The sequence below is a fragment of the Choloepus didactylus genome, chromosome 5, assembly GCF_015220235.1.
Source record: "Choloepus didactylus isolate mChoDid1 chromosome 5, mChoDid1.pri, whole genome shotgun sequence".
Lineage (NCBI taxonomy): Eukaryota > Metazoa > Chordata > Mammalia > Pilosa > Megalonychidae > Choloepus > Choloepus didactylus.
Genome location: NC_051311.1, coordinates 159,539,330 through 159,558,907, shown reverse-complemented (window position 1 = coordinate 159,558,907; position 19,578 = coordinate 159,539,330). Strand labels below are relative to the sequence as shown.

Genomic DNA, 19,578 nt, shown 5'->3' with positions numbered 1-19,578 from the left:
ATTCAAATTCAATAATCTTTAGATAAATAAATATGACTAAAAATTTACTCCCGTATATTCAAACAGTAGGCCATACATATTCTGCTTAATTACCATCAGTCAATCATCTACTGTGAATTATACTTAAACATGAGGTGATCTTGCCTTTGAATGGCAAAGGGTTGCAGACACCACAAAGAGTGATAAAACGAGCTCTCTTACTTACTAAGTAAGATAGGCTACCAATTTTTCCGTCTCTTGTTCCTTAATTCTTTCACCTGAAAGAGGAAGAATGAGTACCTACCACAAAGATTACCACAAGAAATAATGGAATAATGGAATATATATATATGTATACATACACACCCTTAACAGTAGCTCACATCTGGTAGGAACCAAGCAAACAATTATTGTAATTTTGTTTATCATTGTTATTATTATCATTATATTAACTTGCATTGCCTCAGAAAGCATTCCCAGGTGTAGCATCCTTAAACAATTGTATTACTATGGGGTTAGCATTTGGAATACATGTTTTATTTCCTTCTTTAAATTGCATAGGGGTATGTCTTGTTCATGAATGGTACAAATAATGACTAGGCTCTTTATGTGTCTGGCATCCTGGTATGAAATCTGTTTAATTTATTTGTACTCTTGAAGATAATGATTGAATGTTTCCAGTATTTAACAAAGTGGGATTTCACCTTGAATGTGCAGATCAAAGATTTCTTCAAACAACCAGGGCTGTGTGTATTAATTTGACAGTTATAGTAACATTGGTATATTAATTAAGCAGAAATTGGAATTAGGGATTTTATATATAAACAGGAAATAAAATATTTTTCTGTAGAAAGTCATAAAGATCATAAGGCGATAAATGAAATGTTATATTAATTTTATTGAATTAAGTCATAAAATATGGACACTACTCAGTATCAAGACCTGTATCAAATACTGGGTATCAAAGTTGTATAAAAGAGAGTCTCAGATCTTGAACTATGGTGATAGTTATTTTAGTTTCCTGGCTGCTAAAGAAATGCCATACAATAGGATGGCTTAAACAACTGAAATTTATTCCAGGCTAGAAGTACAAATTTGGCGTTTCAGTCAGGCAAGTCTTTCTCCCAGAGAGTGTGGCATTCTGAGGCTGTCTGCTGACAATCCTTGGTCTTTGGCTTTACTGTCCCATGGCAATGCAAATGGTAGCCTCCTAGTTTCTCTCTCCCTGACTTTCTTCCTGCCTGTAAAGGAAACCAAAAAGCCAGATTAAAGCCCAACCTGGTTAAATGGGGCCACATCTAAACTGAAGTAATGACTTTAAGGAATCTTATTTACAATGAGTCCTCATCTACCAGAATGCAGACCAAAACCAAGACTATGTCCAAACAGGGGTATACAATTCAATCCACCACAATAGGTATTTATCAAATTTTGAGCAATGTATTTGTAGCTTGAAAATTGTATATTAAAATGACTCTCAACCCTTTATTCCATTAAAAACTTTCATCAGACCTCTTGCACCACAGATTTTGCCCTGATACTAACCTGCATAATTTCATTAACAACTGTGTGCTTTCTGGACAAGTCCATCATCAAGTAGAATGTATCACCATTCTAAATCCTCTGATGCCATATTATCTCAAATTTTCATTGTGTTTGTTAGAAAGAGAGCAAATTATGGTAGTATTTCCAATTGATCCTCAACAAAGATTTGCTGAGCATCTATTTGCTGGACCTTGTAATAACATACCACATTTCATCCTTAATGTACTTATCATTTTTCTTGAGTTACATAAAGAATAAAAGAAACTTGTTTGGATAACTATGAAGAAAAATTTGGGTTTTAATTTACTTTACTATGGTAGTTTAGCAAATCAGATAAAATGGGACAGTTTAAACAATGGAAATTTATTCACTCATGATTTTGAGACCAGGAAACTGTACAAATCAAGACATCAACAAGGCGATGTTTCTTCCCAAAGACCGGCTGCTAGCATGGCTCCTCTTTCACATGGCAAGGCACATAGCAGCATATTCTGGTCTCTTTCTTTTCTTCTGGGTTTCATTGATTTCAGCTTCTTGCTTCCATGGTTTTCTCTCTCTCTGTCTGAATTTCATTCCACTTATTACTCCAGTAATAAGATTAAGTCCCTTCCTGACTGAGGTGGGCCACATCTTAACTGAAGTAGCCTCATCAAAAGGCCCTATGTACAGTGGGTTCATAGTGATAGGAATGGATTAGATTTAAAAACATGTTTTTATGGGGTACATACAGATCCAAACCATCACAATGGTTTATCAGTTACAAAGGAGGGGATCCAAAGTCTTAGAGAGTTTGGAATGTTAGAGTGTATTTATCATGGAAGACCTGCTCACACACCTCAGGTATGTCCAAAGGATATCTTTTACCAGGACCATGAGGAATAAATTTGTCAGACTAGCTCAATCATCCCTATAGAGCTCTGTAGTCACTCTTCTCTGTAGGTTGAATGTTACTGTGGGAACTGCTGTTATTGAACTAGAATCCTTAGATAGAATGGGGATAATCAGATCTCGAGTTGGGAAAAGCCACATAGCAGCAGTTAAGCACCAAAGACAAGGTGGGCATGTCTACCATAATGGACAGCAGACTCAAAGCAGCAGTCAAAATATCTGACTCACAGAGACTTATGGCACTGGCTTGTAGATCATGGAGTACTTAGAAATAAATTTGGTAGGCAGTTTACTAACTTCTTGTTTGATCTGTATAAGCAGAAGAATTCTAGGTCAAGTGAATTGAAGTCTTACTTGAATTACAAAAAATGAGATTCACAGACCCTTAATAAATTCTTCAATCAACCAACTTAAGACAGTTTACAGATCCAGGGCCCCTTGAATGAGGGGAAGACCAGGTATCCTTGAGGAAGGACCCTGTTAAACCACCCAAAATTTATACTATTAATCTTCCTCCTAGCATTTCCCAGGAAGACCTATGGCATATCACCATGGTAACTGTGCATTGAGGAAATGGAAATGATCAGATATTTCTGAGTTAATTAGGTACTGGCTCAGAAGTGACATTAATACCAGGAGACCCAAAACATCACTCTGGTCCACCTGTCAGAGTAGGGACTTATGGAGGTCAGGTGATTGATGGAGTTTTAGATCTGGTTCCTCTCCACAGTGGGTCCAGTGGGTCCCTGGAGCCATTTTGTGGTTATTTCCCCACTTACTCAGCAACTGAAAGAATCCCCGCAGTGGTTCCCTGACTCATGGAGTGAGGGCTATCATGGTAGGAAAGGCCAAGTGGAAGGCATTAGAACTGCCCCTGCCTAGCAAAATAGTAAAACAGAAGCAATACCTGATTCCTGGAGGGATTACAGAGATCAATGACACTCTTAAGGGCTTGAAGGATGCAGGGGTGGTGATTCCCACCACATCCCCATTCAACTTTCCTATTTGGTCTGTGCAGGAAACAGATGGGTCTTGGAGGATGACAGTGGAGTATTGTAAACTTAATCAGGTAGTGACTCCAATTGCAGCTGCTGTTCCAGATGTGGTATCATTGCTTGAGCAAATCAATGCATACCCTGGTAACTGGTATGCAGCTATTGATCTGCCAAATGCTTTTTTCTCAATAGCTGTTAGTAAGGACCAAAAAAAACAGTTTGAATTCAACTGGCAAGGCCAGCAGTTTACATTTACTGTTCTACCCCAGGGATATCTCATGTCTCCAGCCCTGATATATTGTCTGCAGGGAACTTGATCATTTCTCCCTCCTAAAAGACATCACTCTGGTCCATTATATTGATGATACCACATTGATTGGACATAGTGAGCAAGAAGTAGCAATTACTCTAGACTTATTGGTAAGGCATTTGCTTGTTAGAGGATAGGACATAAATCCAACAAAAATATAGGGGCCTTCCACCGCAGTAAAATTTCTTGGTGTCCAATGATGTGGGGCATGTTGAGATATCCTTTCTAAGTTTAAGGATAAGTTGTTGCATCTGGCCCCTCTTACAGCCAAAAAAAAAAAAGAGGCACAATGCCTAGTTCATCTCTTTGGATTTTGGAGACAACATATTCCTCATTTGGGTGTGCTACTCCAGCCCATTTACCAAGTGACCAGAAAACCTTCCAGTTTTGAGGGGGACTGGAATAAGAGGAGGCTCTGCAACAGATCCAGGCTGCTGTGCAAGCTGCCCTGCCACTTGGACCATATAATCCAAGTGATCCATGATGCTGGAAGTGTCAGTGGCAAATGGAGATATGTTTGGGGCCTTTGGCTGAATTCTATAGGAGAATCCCAATGCAGACCCTTGGGATTTTGGAGTAAAATTTTACCATCCTCTGGAGATATCTACTCTCCTTTTGAGAAACAGCTTTGATCCTGCTACTGGGCCCTAATAGAGACAGAACACTTAACCACGGGCCACAAAATTACCATGAGACCTGAGTTGCCTATCATGAGCTGGGTGTTGTCTGATCTACCAAGCCATAAACTTAGGCATGCACAGCAGCACTGCATCATAACGTGGAAATAGTATATAAGAGATAGGGCTTGAGTGCAGCCTGAAGGCACAAGCAAGTTACATAAGGAAGCAGCCCAAATCCCTATGGCCCCCACTCCTGCCACATTACCTTATCCTTCCCAGCCCAGAGCTACGGCATCTTGGGGAATTCCTTACAATAATTTGACTGAGAAACAGAAAACTTAGGCTTGGTTTATAGATGTCCCAAAAGCGGACAGCTGTAGCATTGAAGCCCCTTTCTGGGAAGTCCTTGAAGGACAGTGATGAGGGGAAATCTTCCCAGTGGGTGGAATTTCAAGCATTGCACCTTGTTCATTTTGCTTGGAAGGAGAACTGGCCAGAGGTGCATTTCTATACAGATTTATGAGCTTTTGCTAATGATTTGGCTGTATGGTAAGGGCTTGGAAGGAACATGATTGGAAAATTGGTGACAAAGAAGTGTGGGGAAGAGGTATGAGGATAGAACTTTCTGAGTGAGCAAAAAACATAAAATGTGAATGCTTCCAAGACAGTGACTTCAGCAGAGGAAAATTTTAATAATCAAGTGGATAAGATGATACCAATCAGCCTCTTTCTCCAGCCACTCCTGTCATTGCCCTATGGGCTTATGAAAAAAGTGGTCATGGTAGTAGGGGTGAAGGTTATGCAATGGGCTCAGCAATATGGACTTCTACTCACAAAGGCTGACCTGGCCACAGCCACTGCTGAGTGCCCAATCTGCTAGCAGCGGAGACCCACACTCAGTCCTTGATATGGCACCATTCCCCAAGGTGATCAGCCTGCTACCTGATGGCATGTTGATTGCATTGGACCACTTCCATCATGGAAGAGGCAGCAATTTTTCTAACTGGAATAGACACATCCTCTGGATATGGGTTTGTCTTCCCTGCATGCAATGCTTCCACCAAAACAACCATCCATGGACTTACAGAATGCCTTATGCACTTTTATGGTATTCCATACAGCATTGCTTCTGACCAAGGAACACACTTCACAGCAATTGAAGTGTGAGAATGGGCACATGCTCATGGAATTCTCTGCTCTTCCCATGTTACCCATTATCCAGAGGTAGCTGAATTGGTAGAATGGTGGAATGGCTTATTGAAGACTCAATTACAGTGTCAAATAGGTGGCGATACCTTGTAGGGCTGCAGCAATGTTCTCCAGGAGGTTGTGTATGCTCTGAATCAGCATCCACCAAATTGTGCTCTTTCTCCCATAGCCAGGATTCATGGGTCCAGAAATCAAGGGGTGAAAATGGGAGTGGCACCACTCACTATCACCCCTAGTGATCCATTAGAAAAATTTTTGTTTCCTGTCCCTGCAACCTTAAGCTCTGCTGCTCTACAGCTCTTAGTTCCAAAAGGCAGAATGCTCCTACAAGGAAACAACAATGATTCCATTGAATTGGAAGTTAAGACTGCCACCTGGCAACTTTGGTCTTCTCATGCCTCTGAATCAACAGGCAAACAAGGGGATTACTGTATTGGCTGGGGTGATTGATCTTGACTATCAAGGGGAACTGGCACTGCAACTATACAATAGAGGTAAAGAAGGGTTTTCCTGGAATACAGGAGATCCCTTAAGGCCTCTCTTAGTATTACCATGCCCTGTGGTTAAAGTCAATAGAAAACTGCAACAACCCAATCCAGGCAGGACTACCAATGGCCCAAAAACTTCAGGAATGCAGGTTTGGGTCACCCCACCAGGCAAAGAACCAAGGCCAGCTGAAGTACTTGCTGAGGGTAAAGGGAACATGGAATGGGTAGTGGAAGAAGATAGTTATAAATATGAACTATGATGCATGTGACCAGTTACAGAAGTAAGGACTGTGGTGTATTTAAGTTATAGGGTATCAAGTTTAAGAGTGAATGGTACCCAAAGATTTTAACTCTATTCTGGAGAGATTTAGTGCATTTCCATTTGTACAAAGGACAGCTGAGTATTGTTAGGTGAAATACATGTCTGTTATTGTGTTTTACTTAGGGATTAAGTATGGTTTAAGGTGATGTGTATAGCTGCCAAGTCAACAAGGTGTGCTGGTTTGTATATATAATGTCCCCCAGAAAAAGCCATATTCTTTAATGCAATCTTGTGGGGACAGATATATTAGTGTTGATTAGGTTGGAACCTATTGATTAAATGTTTCCATGGAGATGTGACTCAGTCAACTGTGGGCAAGGCCTTTGACTGGATAATTTCTGTGGAGATGTTACTCCACCCATTCAGGATGGGTCTGAATTAAATCACTGGAGCCATATAAAGAGTTCACAGACAGAAGGAGCTCAGAGCAGCTGCAGCTGAGAGACATTTTGGAGATGGCCATTGAGAGCTGCAGCCTAGAGAGGAAAATCCTGGGGGAAAGCCATTTTGAAACCAGAACTCCAGAGCAGACCCCAGCCACATGTCTTCTCCACTAACAGAGGTTTTCCGTATGCCATTTGCCATCCTCCAGTGAAGGTGCTCGATTGTTGATGACTTACCTTGGACACTTTATGGCCTTAAGACTGTAACTGTGTAACCAAATAAACCCCCTTGATAGAAGCCAATCCATTTCTGGTGTTTTGCATAAAGGCAGCCTTAGCAAACCAGACCACACAAGAAGTGGACTGCGATGATTAGGTTCATGTGTAAACTTTGCCAGGTGATGGTGTCCAGTTGTCTGAGCAAGCAAGAAGTGGCCAGTTACAGCAAGGACATTTGTGGCTAGTTAATAACCAGAAGGCTGGTTTATTAAATCATCAATCAATTTACTGCACCTGTGGCTGATTACATCAAGAAAGGGAAGGTTTTCCACAATGAGAGAATTTGATCAACTGGATTTAATCCAATCAGTTGAAGACTTTTAAGGGAGAAGAGAGAGAGAACCCTCATTTTCTTCTTCAGCCAACCAGCCTCTGCTGGGGAGTTCACTGAAGACCTTCATCTGAGTTGCCAACTCCCAGCCTGCCCTATGGAATTTGGACTCATGCATCCTGCCCTATGTAATTTGGACTTGTGCATCCTGCCCTACAGACTTTGGACTCATTCATCCCCAGAGTTGTATGAGACACTTTTATAAAATCTCATATTTACAGATATCTCCTATTGGCTCTGTTTCCCTTGAGAACCCTAACTAATACAGTAAGGACTGTGTTATAACAGCTTGTTATAACAACAGAAAAAAATTCTGTCTTGTTCATGTTCAAGAGTGGAGGCATGAGGTTAAGGAGATTTGGTGTGAAGACTCCTTGTGGAATACATATCTTTGAATAAAAACCTTGAAATATTTGATTATTAGTTCCTCAATCCAAAAAATTGTATACCTTTTGGATTCAGTGAGATGACATGCTAACCATCACATAGCAAGTTTTCTATAACTGTTAATAAGTCACTTCTCTGGTTGTAGAAATTACAGCCCAGTAGAAAAGTTGATAACTAATAACTACAGAAAAATCTTTCTGAATTGCCTCATGGAAATTTTCCCTACAGAGAAAAAGGATTTTCCCAATTTTTAAGAGAAAGCACAAATTATATTCTTTATTTTAAATAAAATTAAACCTCTTAATTTTCAAGGGTTTAAAAATGCTATTATCTATGAAGTACTTCTGAAATTACTAGGCCTGGATGGAAGAAATTGGATTCAGCATGAAGGTTCAATATCGCTGACATCCTTAAATGATGTATATTCTTACAGAATAACAACAGTGCTGTTGCTATTATACTATTGAACTTAAATCATAGTCAATGAAGTAATGATTTTAAAACAATTGTGGAAAGAGTGCTGTTTAGTCATTAAAAATAGATTCATTTTCTACCAAGTGTGTTCAGGTTTTATGAGCCAGGTAATGTGTTTGAGCCAATAAATAAGCTTCATCAGAGATGAATAATTAACTCCCTACTTTCTGGCAAGATAAACAATGAAAACACTCATGTGGGAAAAGAAGAAAAGCAAGATGATATGAACATATATAGGATAAATGTTACTCAGTTCACTCAGTTCAGCTTAGGGTAATATCTTCAGTGTGCAAATGATAGCAGAGGCTCAAGGTGGTGGAGAAATATCTCCAACAGGAAAAAACTCAATTCTGGAGGAGCAAGAATTATGTTCTGGATCATTTTTAACATTAACCATTGTGTCTTGTTTTCAGCATCATGGTGCCTTCATTTAATGGATCAAGAGCAGGTACAATTTCTCCACATCACCTGTCTAAAGACATCCATGAGTCTTAGAGATTTGCCTGCTATGTAACTGTGTCATTTTGTAGCTCATCATGAAGCAGTGGGCAGCCTAGGAAAACATCAGCTTGTATCACCTCCCATCCCTCCCCTCCTTAAAACCCCCTTCTCTCATTCTTGATGCCCTGGGGTCATTAGCTCTCTCAAGGAATCATGAGTACAAAATCCTTATTTCACCTCTGTTTTGTGGATAACCCAGCTAGCACAGGAGTAGGTCTTAAATATATTGACAGTAAAATATAAAGCTTTTTCCTTTCTTCCACCAACTCTTTCTTGACTTGTCATGGTGGTTTCTATCTGCCCTTGAGGTTGTTCTAAGAAAACAAAAGGGAAAATTTTAAATTAGTTGCATGAATTTTTGTCATTCATTTTTATATTGTTCAGAGGCACTTTAAAATGCAAATTAAGAGCTTTCAAAGTATACAGAATCATCAAAATCAGATCCTCAGGGAAGGATTTGGGGATTAGATTGCAAACTCTTCTGATACCATTGTTATTAGTGGTAATAAACTCTGGCATGCAGTGATTTCACAATTATTCAGATTTTAATCTGTGATCAATTGGAATTAGGTACAAATAGAAGGAGAGGGGTTGGGAGATTAGTAGCAGCTTAATTTTTTGAGAAGGGTGTAATGTAATTTAAGTATTGTGAAGGATGATGGCCATTCTGATAGAGTCTTGATAACAGTATAACTTTAAAGACCTAAAATTATAGGTCCAGGCCAATTAATTGGCAAACCTAAGGCTTGTGCTAAAGGTCAGAAGGCATCTACAGGAGCTATAAAGGGACTCATTCTTGTAGCTGTGCTGAAATCAGGTGAAGCATTTAGTTGTTGCAGGCTACAAGCTGGTCTTCTGTTGAAGTCAGGGTTGTGTGTCAAAAAGAGTGGAATCAGGAGTCATGAGATACAGCTATTTTGGTGGATAACCCTGGAAATTTAGAACCCTCAAATTTTTCTGGACCTTCTTGGCCAATAAAACCTTTCCCTGTTACCTTGCCAAAGGAACAGCTTCCCTTCCCCTTACTTGGAGAATGACCTCACTTGAAGGAGGATTCTTGTAAGATATTGCTTTTAGTCCACTTTTTGCTTCCAGACTAATTTCCAGGGTCTCCCAAAATAGCCTATATGTGAAAAGAATTTCAGGACCTGGCTCAAATGTAATAACAATAAATGGTGGAATACATCTGGAGGGTGTTAGATCAGGAGGGTCATGAAAATTAGACTGAGGGAAAAACAAACCATTGAAATGGGGGCACTGAAGTCATTGTAAGCAGTCAATGTTTGGGCAAAAACACGTAGAGCTGAGTCTAATCATTTGCAAGGGTAGCACCTTGCAGGCCTGGCCACAAAGATGGACACTACAAAGTAATTTGTGATATCAGAGCTTCCTTAACATAATACTAAAGAGGCTAAAGGAGGTGAGAGTGCTAGAGCATTTTGTTTGTTTGTACATACAACCTGACAGCCAACTGGCTCTTTTTCCTTGGAGCATCCAGAGGACATTAAGATCAAAACTTTCCTGAGTGAAAGGCAGACAGGCAGCTAACTCAACCTTGCTCAATTTGTATAATTACAAAAATTTAAGAGATGACAAGAAGGACTCCACATACAACAGAAAATCGCAGTTCCTCTTTCAATTCCCAGATACACATCAGATTTCAACATTAAGGGAAGACTAAATTCATTGATTAAAGTGGAGCCCTTTAGTAAGATCCCAGCAACTCTATCATGTATGTAGACAGGAAATATTCTTCTAATCTTTCTCCAAAGGGACTAAGGGCCATTTGTCAACCATGCACTGGGTATGGGGAAATACTCCTGATTTTTCCAAGATTGCTCATCATGGGATTTGAGCTGAAATTTATATTAAGTGATTTGAGATTCCATTGTCATCTACTGGGAAATTGGGAGCTAATGGAGTCCAGTTGATGATTTTTTTTTTTTTTAATTTTTGTCTGATTCTGGGTTTCAATGGGTCAAATGAATCTGCTTGGATGTCACAGCTATTTCTCTAGTTTCCAAATATATACCTGCAACAGATATTCTTAGTGGTTGGTAGAATATTAACTCTGGCCCATGATCTTTGGTGAAAGGAGTATCAGGGATAGGAAGGGCAAAGTAAACAGGTTTTTATAGACAACATATATTTGTGTCTTTTTTTAAAATGTATCAAATCAAAAAAATATCCCTTTTCTTCAGAGATCAGACTTCATTTAGACAAATGAACAAAATGGACTTGGTTAGGAGTCAGGTAAATCAGACTAAAGGGTAAAGGATGATACTGACAGTGTTTTAAAACTTCAACTTCTTTGTTGGAACAAAGGTAGAGACATTTCTTTGGTGCAAAATCTATATTTTCTGTAGCACAGTATATAATTTAACTTGTATGATCAGTTTATACAAACACCATAATTACATGGAAACTTGAATAGGGATTGAGATCTGGTTGGTTTGTACAAGTTAGTGTGAAGCCCCTATACATCCCAGAGTAATTTGGGAAGAGAAAAAAAAAATATTTGCAAAGCCCTCTTGAAGGACAGGGGAAAACTGTTTTAAGAAACTGCATATAAAATATCTTACTTTGCAAAATTTAAAAATATATATGACTTTTGAAAAATGACTATGTCTTCTGCCATGTCTCTAGAATGGGCAGGAGAGAGGCAGAATCCTGCAGTCTAAGCTTCCTCGGCACAGCAGTAAATTCACCACCGAAGTGTGGAGGGTTATCTGTCTCACCTGCACAGGAGACTGTCAGACACAGTGTGCCTCAGTATGTGCACATCCCAGTGCCCACCTTGCTAGTTCCTTCCCAGGGCCCAAAGCACTCTGGGGCCCACTTTTCCCATGTAGAGGAAGGTAATGTGACCAATGACCTGCAGTCATTCTTGACAACCTTCCTTAACTCCCCTCTTTCCTGTACTTTGGTCAGTGAGTGGGCTCCTCCATGGGGCAGACCAGCCTTGCTTCTATCGGTGGTTATGTAGTAAGAAAAGTAGACATTCAGTCCTCTGTAGTTCATGAGAAAGGGGCAATATGCCTTCATCAGGATTCCAGGTCTAGCACCTTTTACCCACTGCTGTATAGAGCTGGATCTGTTTCATAGTTGCCTATTGATAATTGTATGTGTGTGACTTCCTATGAGCAGAAGTGCTTAAAAGAAAATACAGGAAAGTGTTAGATGATGTAATTTCATCATTAAAACCTACCCTGATCAACTTAGCAGCACCATCAATGAAATGGATTAATTTGCATTTACAGAATATTTCACCCAACAGCAGACTATACATCCTTCTCAAGGTCACAAGGAATATTCACTAAGATATACTGCCATAAAACATACCTTAAAAATTAAAAAAAAAAAGAAAATCTACAAAGTATGCTCTCAGATCACATGGAATTAAACTAGAAATCAATAACAGACAGCTAGAAAATCCCAAAATAGTTAGAGATTAAAGACCACACTTCAGTATAACATATGGGACAAAAATAATTCTGGAAATAAATTTTAAAATGTTTTGAACAAAATGAAAATGAAAATGAAACTTCTGAAATGTGTGGGATGAAACAAAGACAGTGCTTAAAGGGAAATGTACAGTATTAAAAGCATCTACTAGAACAGAAGAAATATCTAAAATCAACAATCTACATTTCCTTCTTGGGAACTTAGAAAACAAATTGAATCCAAAGGGAGCATAAAAAAGGAAAGAATACAACTTAGTGCAGAAATTAATGAAATTGCAAACAGGAAAGCAATAGATAACATCAATATAACCAAAAGCTGGTTATTTGAAAAGATTCATGAAATTGATAAACCTCTAGCCAGGCTAACTGAGAAAGACAGGGAAGGGGGGGTAGGCAGTGGGACAAGACACAAATTGCAAATATAACCTGGATGATTAGATGAAATGAACCAACTCCTTGAAAGACACAATCAAACAAAACTCACACAAAGAGAAATAGATAATCTGGATAGGTCTATATCGTTCAAAGAAATTTAATCAACAATTAATAAACTTCCAAACCAGAAAGCACCAGGCCCAGATGATTTCATTAGGGAATTCATCTAACATTAAAAGAAGAAACTATATCAATCTCTTTATTCTTTTCCAGAAAATAGAAGCAGAAGGAAAACTTATTCACTCATTTTATGAGGCTGGCATTATCCTAATACCAAAACCAGAAGAAGGAAGGAAAATAGACCAATGTCTCTCATGAACATAAATGCAAATATCCTCAACAGAATAACAGCAAATCAAATCTAATGATATATGTGTTGGTTTGAATCTATTATGTACCCCAGGAAAGACTATGTTCTTTTAATCCAGTCTTGTGGGGGCCGACCTATTGTGGGTGGGACCTTCAGATCAGGTTGTTTTGTGGTTATGTGACCCACCCAATTGTGGGTGGGAATTTTTGATTAGATTATTTCCATGGAGATGTTACCCCACCCATTCAAGGTGGGTCTTAATTATTTTACTGGCAGAGGCATTCTGAAAAAAGCAGAGAGATGCTTAGAGAGAAAACAGCCAGAGACAATTTGGAGAGAGCCATTGAAATTAGAACCAGAGGAGAAGCTAAGAGATGAAACCCAGAGTTTGCCCCAGAGAAGCTAGGAGAGGACCCTCCCCCCTCCCCAGACGCTTAGAGAGAAAAACCCTGGGAGAAACAAGCAAGGATGTACAGGATCTGAGAGAGATAAGCTAAGACAGAAGCCCAGAGACATTTTGGAGAAAGCAGTAGAAACAAGAAGCTAACCCAGGAGAGGACCAGCAGACTCCAGCCATGTGCCTTCCCAAGTGACAGAGGAACCCCAGATGCCATTAGCCTTTCTCCAGAAAAGATACCATCCTATTGATGCCTTAATTGGGACATTTTGATGGCCTTAGAACTGTAAATTTGTGAACTAATAAACCCCCATTGTAAAAGCCAATCCATTTCTGGTATTTTGCATTCTGGCAGCTTTAGCAAATCAAAACAACATATAAAAAGAATTATGCATGCATCATAACCAAGAAGAATTAATTACAGGTGTTCAAGGCTGATTCAGCATTCTAAAATCAAATAACGGTATTCACCATGTCAGCAAAGTAGAGGAGGAAAATCATATGATCATATTGACAGATGCAGAAAAAGCATCTGTCAGAATTCAACGCCCATTCGTGATAAAAACTCTTAACAAAATATGAATAGAGGGGAAATTCCTCAACTTGATAAAGAACATATACAAAAAGACCCTACAGATAACCTTATACCTAATGGTGAGGAACAAGATTCTTTTCTCTAAGACTGGGAACAAGATAAGAATGCCCCCTCTAACTATTCCTATTCAACATCATTCTGGAAGTCCTAGCTAATGCAATAAAATAATAAAAGAAAAAAATGTGTACAGATTGGGAAGGAAGAAACACATTTTTTTGTTTTTGTTGTTCACAGAATATATGATTATCTATGTAGAGCACCCCAAAGTATTGAGAAAAAAAAAATCCTGGGAGCTAAACGACTGATTATAGCAAGATTTTGGGATACAAGTTAAATATACAAAATTCAATTGCTTTCCTATACACAAGCAATTAATATTTGAAATTAAAAACACGACACCATTAACATAGGCACCAAATAAATAAAATACCTATGTATAAATCTAACATATGTATATGTTCTATATAAGGAAAACTACAAAACTCTGATGAAAGCAATCAAATAAGATCTAAATAAATGGAGAGATGGCCCATGTTCATGGATAGGAAGATGCAATACTATTAAGAATGGAAACTCTCTCTCTGCACAATTTTTCTGTAAAACTAAAACTTCTCTAAAAACAAAGTCTATTATAGAAAAAGGGGGACAAAAATTTAAAGGGTCAATATTTGAGACCTATATAAAACATATGAGAGCTAGATATTGGACCTCTATTTTCTATTTTTCATAATTTAATTTTGCATGTCTTTTCCTAAAATGTTATAGATAGAACAAATGCAGAATTGCTATATTCACTAACTTACAATTAAGCCAATGCAAGGTCCTGTGGTCAGTATATGAGTGAATATTCATGAGAATATGAGAAAATGCTTGCTGTTAAGTGCGTTACTTTTTTTAGCCAATGAAATAATAAAAAGATCATGATCATGAAGGAACATGTCTTATTTTTCAGGGTAAAGGTAGTAATCCAAGTGCTATAGTGCAAAAAGAGTGGAGTGGAGGTCATCTACCTGAAGAAATCAAGAAAACCTCATAACATTGGTGGTTTGAGTTGGGCCTTGCAACTTTGCAATTGAGGGAAGTGGTGAGGTCATCAAAGGATACCCAGGAGATGTGATCAAAGGTAGAAAAAGGAAAGATATTTGCATACTACATAAACTACTGAAGGCTAGACTTTCTAGAATAAAAGAGAGAAGGGGAGAGTAAAAGCACCTAAGCTGGGGATATAAAAGGACTGGAAATCACTGAATTTGGTAAATGGAGTCTGGGTTAGACGGAATTGTGAAGATAATCAAACTTTAATCCCATCTAAAGTGGCATTTTCCCTGCGATGGTTAAATTCACGTGTGAGCTTGGCCAGGTTATGGTGTCCAGTTGTTTGTTACTGTGAGGATATTTCATGGATTTAAACCATCAGTAAGTTGATTTCATCTATGGCTGATTATATCTACATTTCTCCTAATTGTTCTAATTGAGCTGGATTGCTCAACTACTGAACTATTCAATGTTGGCCTCACAGGGATTTATTTATATTGATTGTGTTAGTTTATTGTTATCATTATCATTTTCTCCCTCCATATGTTCTTCTTGTACATTCTGAGTTTAGGCTATACTTTTTAAGTGGATAATCTTTTTGGAGGCCCCCTGTCTGGCTTTGTTTTATGTTTATTCATTATTTTGGAGGGCTCTAGATGAGCTTAGAATCTCCTACACAAGCTGTGTGGATGAGCTTTCAGTCTTGGTCAGGGCTGAGTCCAACCAGCACCCTCGCACAGCATCTGTTCTAATGACTTGTGAGAACCTTTCTAAGAGGTTGATGCCTGTGTTCATGATGGTTGTTAAATATTTTGACTATATCTTATACTTTATCCAATATTTATTTACATTCTCAGATTTGAATTTGGAGCTTTAGATGGTGTACCTGCTTAAAGTTTTGCTGTTTTCTAGTCTTTTATTGTGTTCAATTCCATCAACCTGAAGATATCCCTCTTAATCCAACTATCTGGCAGACTTAGCACAAAGAATGAAGTTCATTACTGTGTATTTTAAAGCGGTATGTACATAATAAGTAAGACAATTTCATCTTTTACCAGAAGACAATGGTTTGAACACACACACACACACACACACACACATACACACACAAACACCATACAAACTCCAAATCACACCATCTACTCCACACCTCCAAGCTCTGCTATTTCATTTTCATTTTACCCAGGAAATCAGCAAAGCTCCCTATTTTTCCACTTGCAGCAACAGCTTCATTCCATTTTGGGAATCAAAGCATCTGAACAAGTGCAGAAAAAAGATTATGCATGGACAGTATACTCTGGGATGGTGAAATGGCCCCCACTACCCTGGAAAACTTTGCCTATTTCTGACTTTCCTCACCTGCCCACACTTTTTGGCAAAGAGAACCAGTGAGCCTTGGCTGGTAATGTTCCTCCAGCTGTTTGTCAGATGTGCCTTTGAAATTTTTCTCTCCTTTTTGTTTTAGTGCATAGTTAGTGTGGAAGAGAGAAGGAATGAGGCAGAATCAGTTTTATTATCATAACCCTGAATTCCTTGACTAGTGCAAACATACCAAACAATTAAAAATGTTAGTCAAAATTTCAGGCTTGTTTCCTCGCTTGTGTATGTTCAGAAAATTTGCAGTTGTGGATTTCATTCCCAGTGTGAAGGTAGAGTAACACTATGGTGAGGGGAGCAGGAAGGGAATTTTATAATGCCATCCCTCTTCCCAGTGGTAAAATGAAGGCAGCCGCTCTTATCCTTAAGCAGGAACAAATCTGATTTTAACTTCTAACTTGACAATGACATCTTATTTCTCTAAATCTAAGTCTGTCTAATCCCAGGAATTTGTTCAAGAAGTTTATGAGCATCTTTTCAAAGTAAATTGATATATTTTCAAAAACCAACACATTTTCTATTCCTTTACCTGTGCCCTTTTATAACTAAACTATTCTTGGTTTTCTCTAAGAACACAATAATCTATTTAAAAATGGTCCTTGTAGACAGATGGAGGCAGTGAGATTGACAGTTGGAGACCATAGTTTCAGAATATTTGTGGAAAAGAAGGGAGAATGATACATCTTTTCAATTATGGCATACATCAGATACCACTTAGATAACTTCTTCAACTCTCAGCAATAAAAAGGTATCTCTTGGTAGTGTTTTGCGATTGCTATAATTTTTAAAGACTTATATTTTCTCTCTTATTTTGTAACTGTGAACACTATTAACTTAGCAATCATAAAATAACAGTTTCCCAAAGTGAAAGGCATGGGCTGTAAGATCAAAGTAAAACTTTCTATATAGGGAATGATTCTTAAAAATACTTTCAATGTTCTGGCCTGTCCTTGGCATTTATCATAGATTTTCAGAGCCAGCAGCATAGTAGGGGTCAGACCATCTGAGAGGAGATGTCCAGAGAAGCTCATATCTTAAGCTATCCATGGTATCATGGAAACTATATGGCTCAAGACTAAGTAGTTGCATGATGAGATGAGACAACTAATTTTTCCCTTCCCTCCTTCCCTTCCTCTCCCCCTTCTTCCTTCCTCCCTTCCTTCCCTCCTTTCTTCCCTCTCTCTCTTCCTCTTTCTCTCTCTCCCCCCCTCTTTCTTTCCTTCCTTCTTTTATTCTTTCCTTCTTTTTCTAAGGATTCTGCAAATTCCATCATCAGATCCTGGAGAAAACCTTGAATTACAAAAGTGATCACTTGGCCTTCATTAAAGTTATGAGAGGAGGCAAAGTTAATGAGCCCCTTCCCTTGGAAATAATATAAAAGAAAAATCCTAAGGCAAGTTTTACTTACAAATTTCTAAGCAAATCAATAGTTATAGACAAGGATCCTTGCCATCATAGCTTTCTAAGCTTGTTAACTTCTCTGTATATGCTTTTTCACCCACCTCTATTGGTTTCCCCATGGTAATTAGCAGAAAACATCTTCAGGCACACATTAGTTTGGTATAAGGAGGAACCTCTACGCAGAGAGATTTAGGAGTAGCTTTCCTAAAAGAGGGAAAGGGAGCCAAATCCTTGGGGTCTGTGTCCAGGAATTAAAATTGGAGAAATCTGGTACTGAGAACTGTCAGGAGAAAGACCCAGCTGAAAGTCACCATCTGTCACCTTTTACAGGGGAGAAGCCTGAGGCCCAGCGAGCAGCAATCCCTGTTTCACATTACACGGATGAGAGCAGGCCACATGGACCAGGAGTAAAAGTCTGGCACCTCGCTGTTCACCATCGTTTTGCACTGCAGCCCATAGGGGAGGATAGGTGATTGTGCTATTCACGTATGTTTTTCCTCTGTATTTTCCATTCCCTTTTTCTAAAAAGTAATGTATGCCTTTGCTTCAGGGGAGGTTGGTTTGCACTACATAATGTACAAGAACATGAAGGCATTGAATCTCCCCTGCTTCCTTTCTTTATTGTGAAAGCCAAGCTAACTGAGAAGATTGCACTAAATTTTCCAAGGAAGAGCTAGGGAGGGCAAAGTGCTTTAGAGGACTTTAGGAGAGGGGATACTCCCTACAGAAAGGGGTACAGAATTCACACATCACAAGACAATTAGAGACTATAACTAGCTCCCTGGAATTGTCATGGATAGAAGGAAAGACCTCACAGGGCCGTTGCTCCTTGTTAAGCACAGGGCCATAGGAGACAAGACACAGAGCCTACATCCTGTGAGACAATAGTTTGGTAGATTTCACCAGTGAGGGTTGTGGTCTAGAGTATGGCTCCCATTTTGATGTTTGACGCAAATAGCATTTCTCCTTCTTCTTTTTCTCCTCCTCCTCCTCCTCCTCTTCCTCCTCCTCCTTCTTCTTCTTCCTCTTCCTCTTCCTCTTCTGCTTCCAATTTAAATGTACCAAGTGATAGAGGATCAAACCATTTCAGTTCTAAATTCAAAACCACGTGGCCAATAGCAAAGAAATATCATTGATAAAATAACAAAATGATTCTGTAGTTAACCCAGATGAATAAATGTGGGAAAATGCCTGGGAGACTCTGAAGCAAAAGCTTTACAGAGAAGGGTTTGTTTTAACCAATATTAGCAAAGGTGAAAGAACTATAAGCAAAACATGCTATTCAGAAGAGTGAGACAGGTGGGTGAAATCAAATATTTACTCAAGAAGAAGATACAAAGACTATGTATATGAAAAATTTCCATATAACAATTTTTTCCATTTCAAATTGAGGGAGAACAATGAATTATTGTAAAATAATACAGGGAAAATTGAAAAATAGAAGTTAGAATCATTTCACTTGCCTTACAGCACACACTGACACTAATTCAGGGTGAATCTTGAGACTAACCATTTAAATGCAATTGAAAATATACGTCATCTGGACAGAAGTAAGTAGTTTTGAAGGATGTTGTCAAATGCTGAGCTTAAAACAAAGTTGATAAATGTGACCACATGTATATTTTAATCTTCTCCACAGAAACAAGACAACAAGAACACAATAGCCATACAAGAGGCTGAAAAAAAATGGCAAACAGAAAAAAAAGCAAATCTAAGGCAGACAGATGCTGCAATCCTGATTATATTAGCAGTTTTCATGAATCTGGAGAGCAGAATACAGCCACATCACTAGAAGAGCACCAGCAAAGGACATTAGCAATCAATTCACAAAGGAATTATACTTGAAAATAAAG

The 19,578-nt window shown here is 38.6% G+C and overlaps 1 long non-coding RNA gene across 1 annotated transcript in view; it reads right to left on the bottom strand.

The window, feature by feature from the left end:
* Window positions 1-859: 859 nt before the first annotated feature.
* Window positions 860-19,578, bottom strand: part of LOC119535520 — a 58,735-nt gene continuing 40,016 nt past the window's right edge. Inside the window, exon 2 of the long non-coding RNA XR_005217191.1 lies at window positions 860-1,220. This is a non-coding gene — a long non-coding RNA (uncharacterized LOC119535520). The remainder of the gene's footprint in view (window positions 1,221-19,578) is intronic.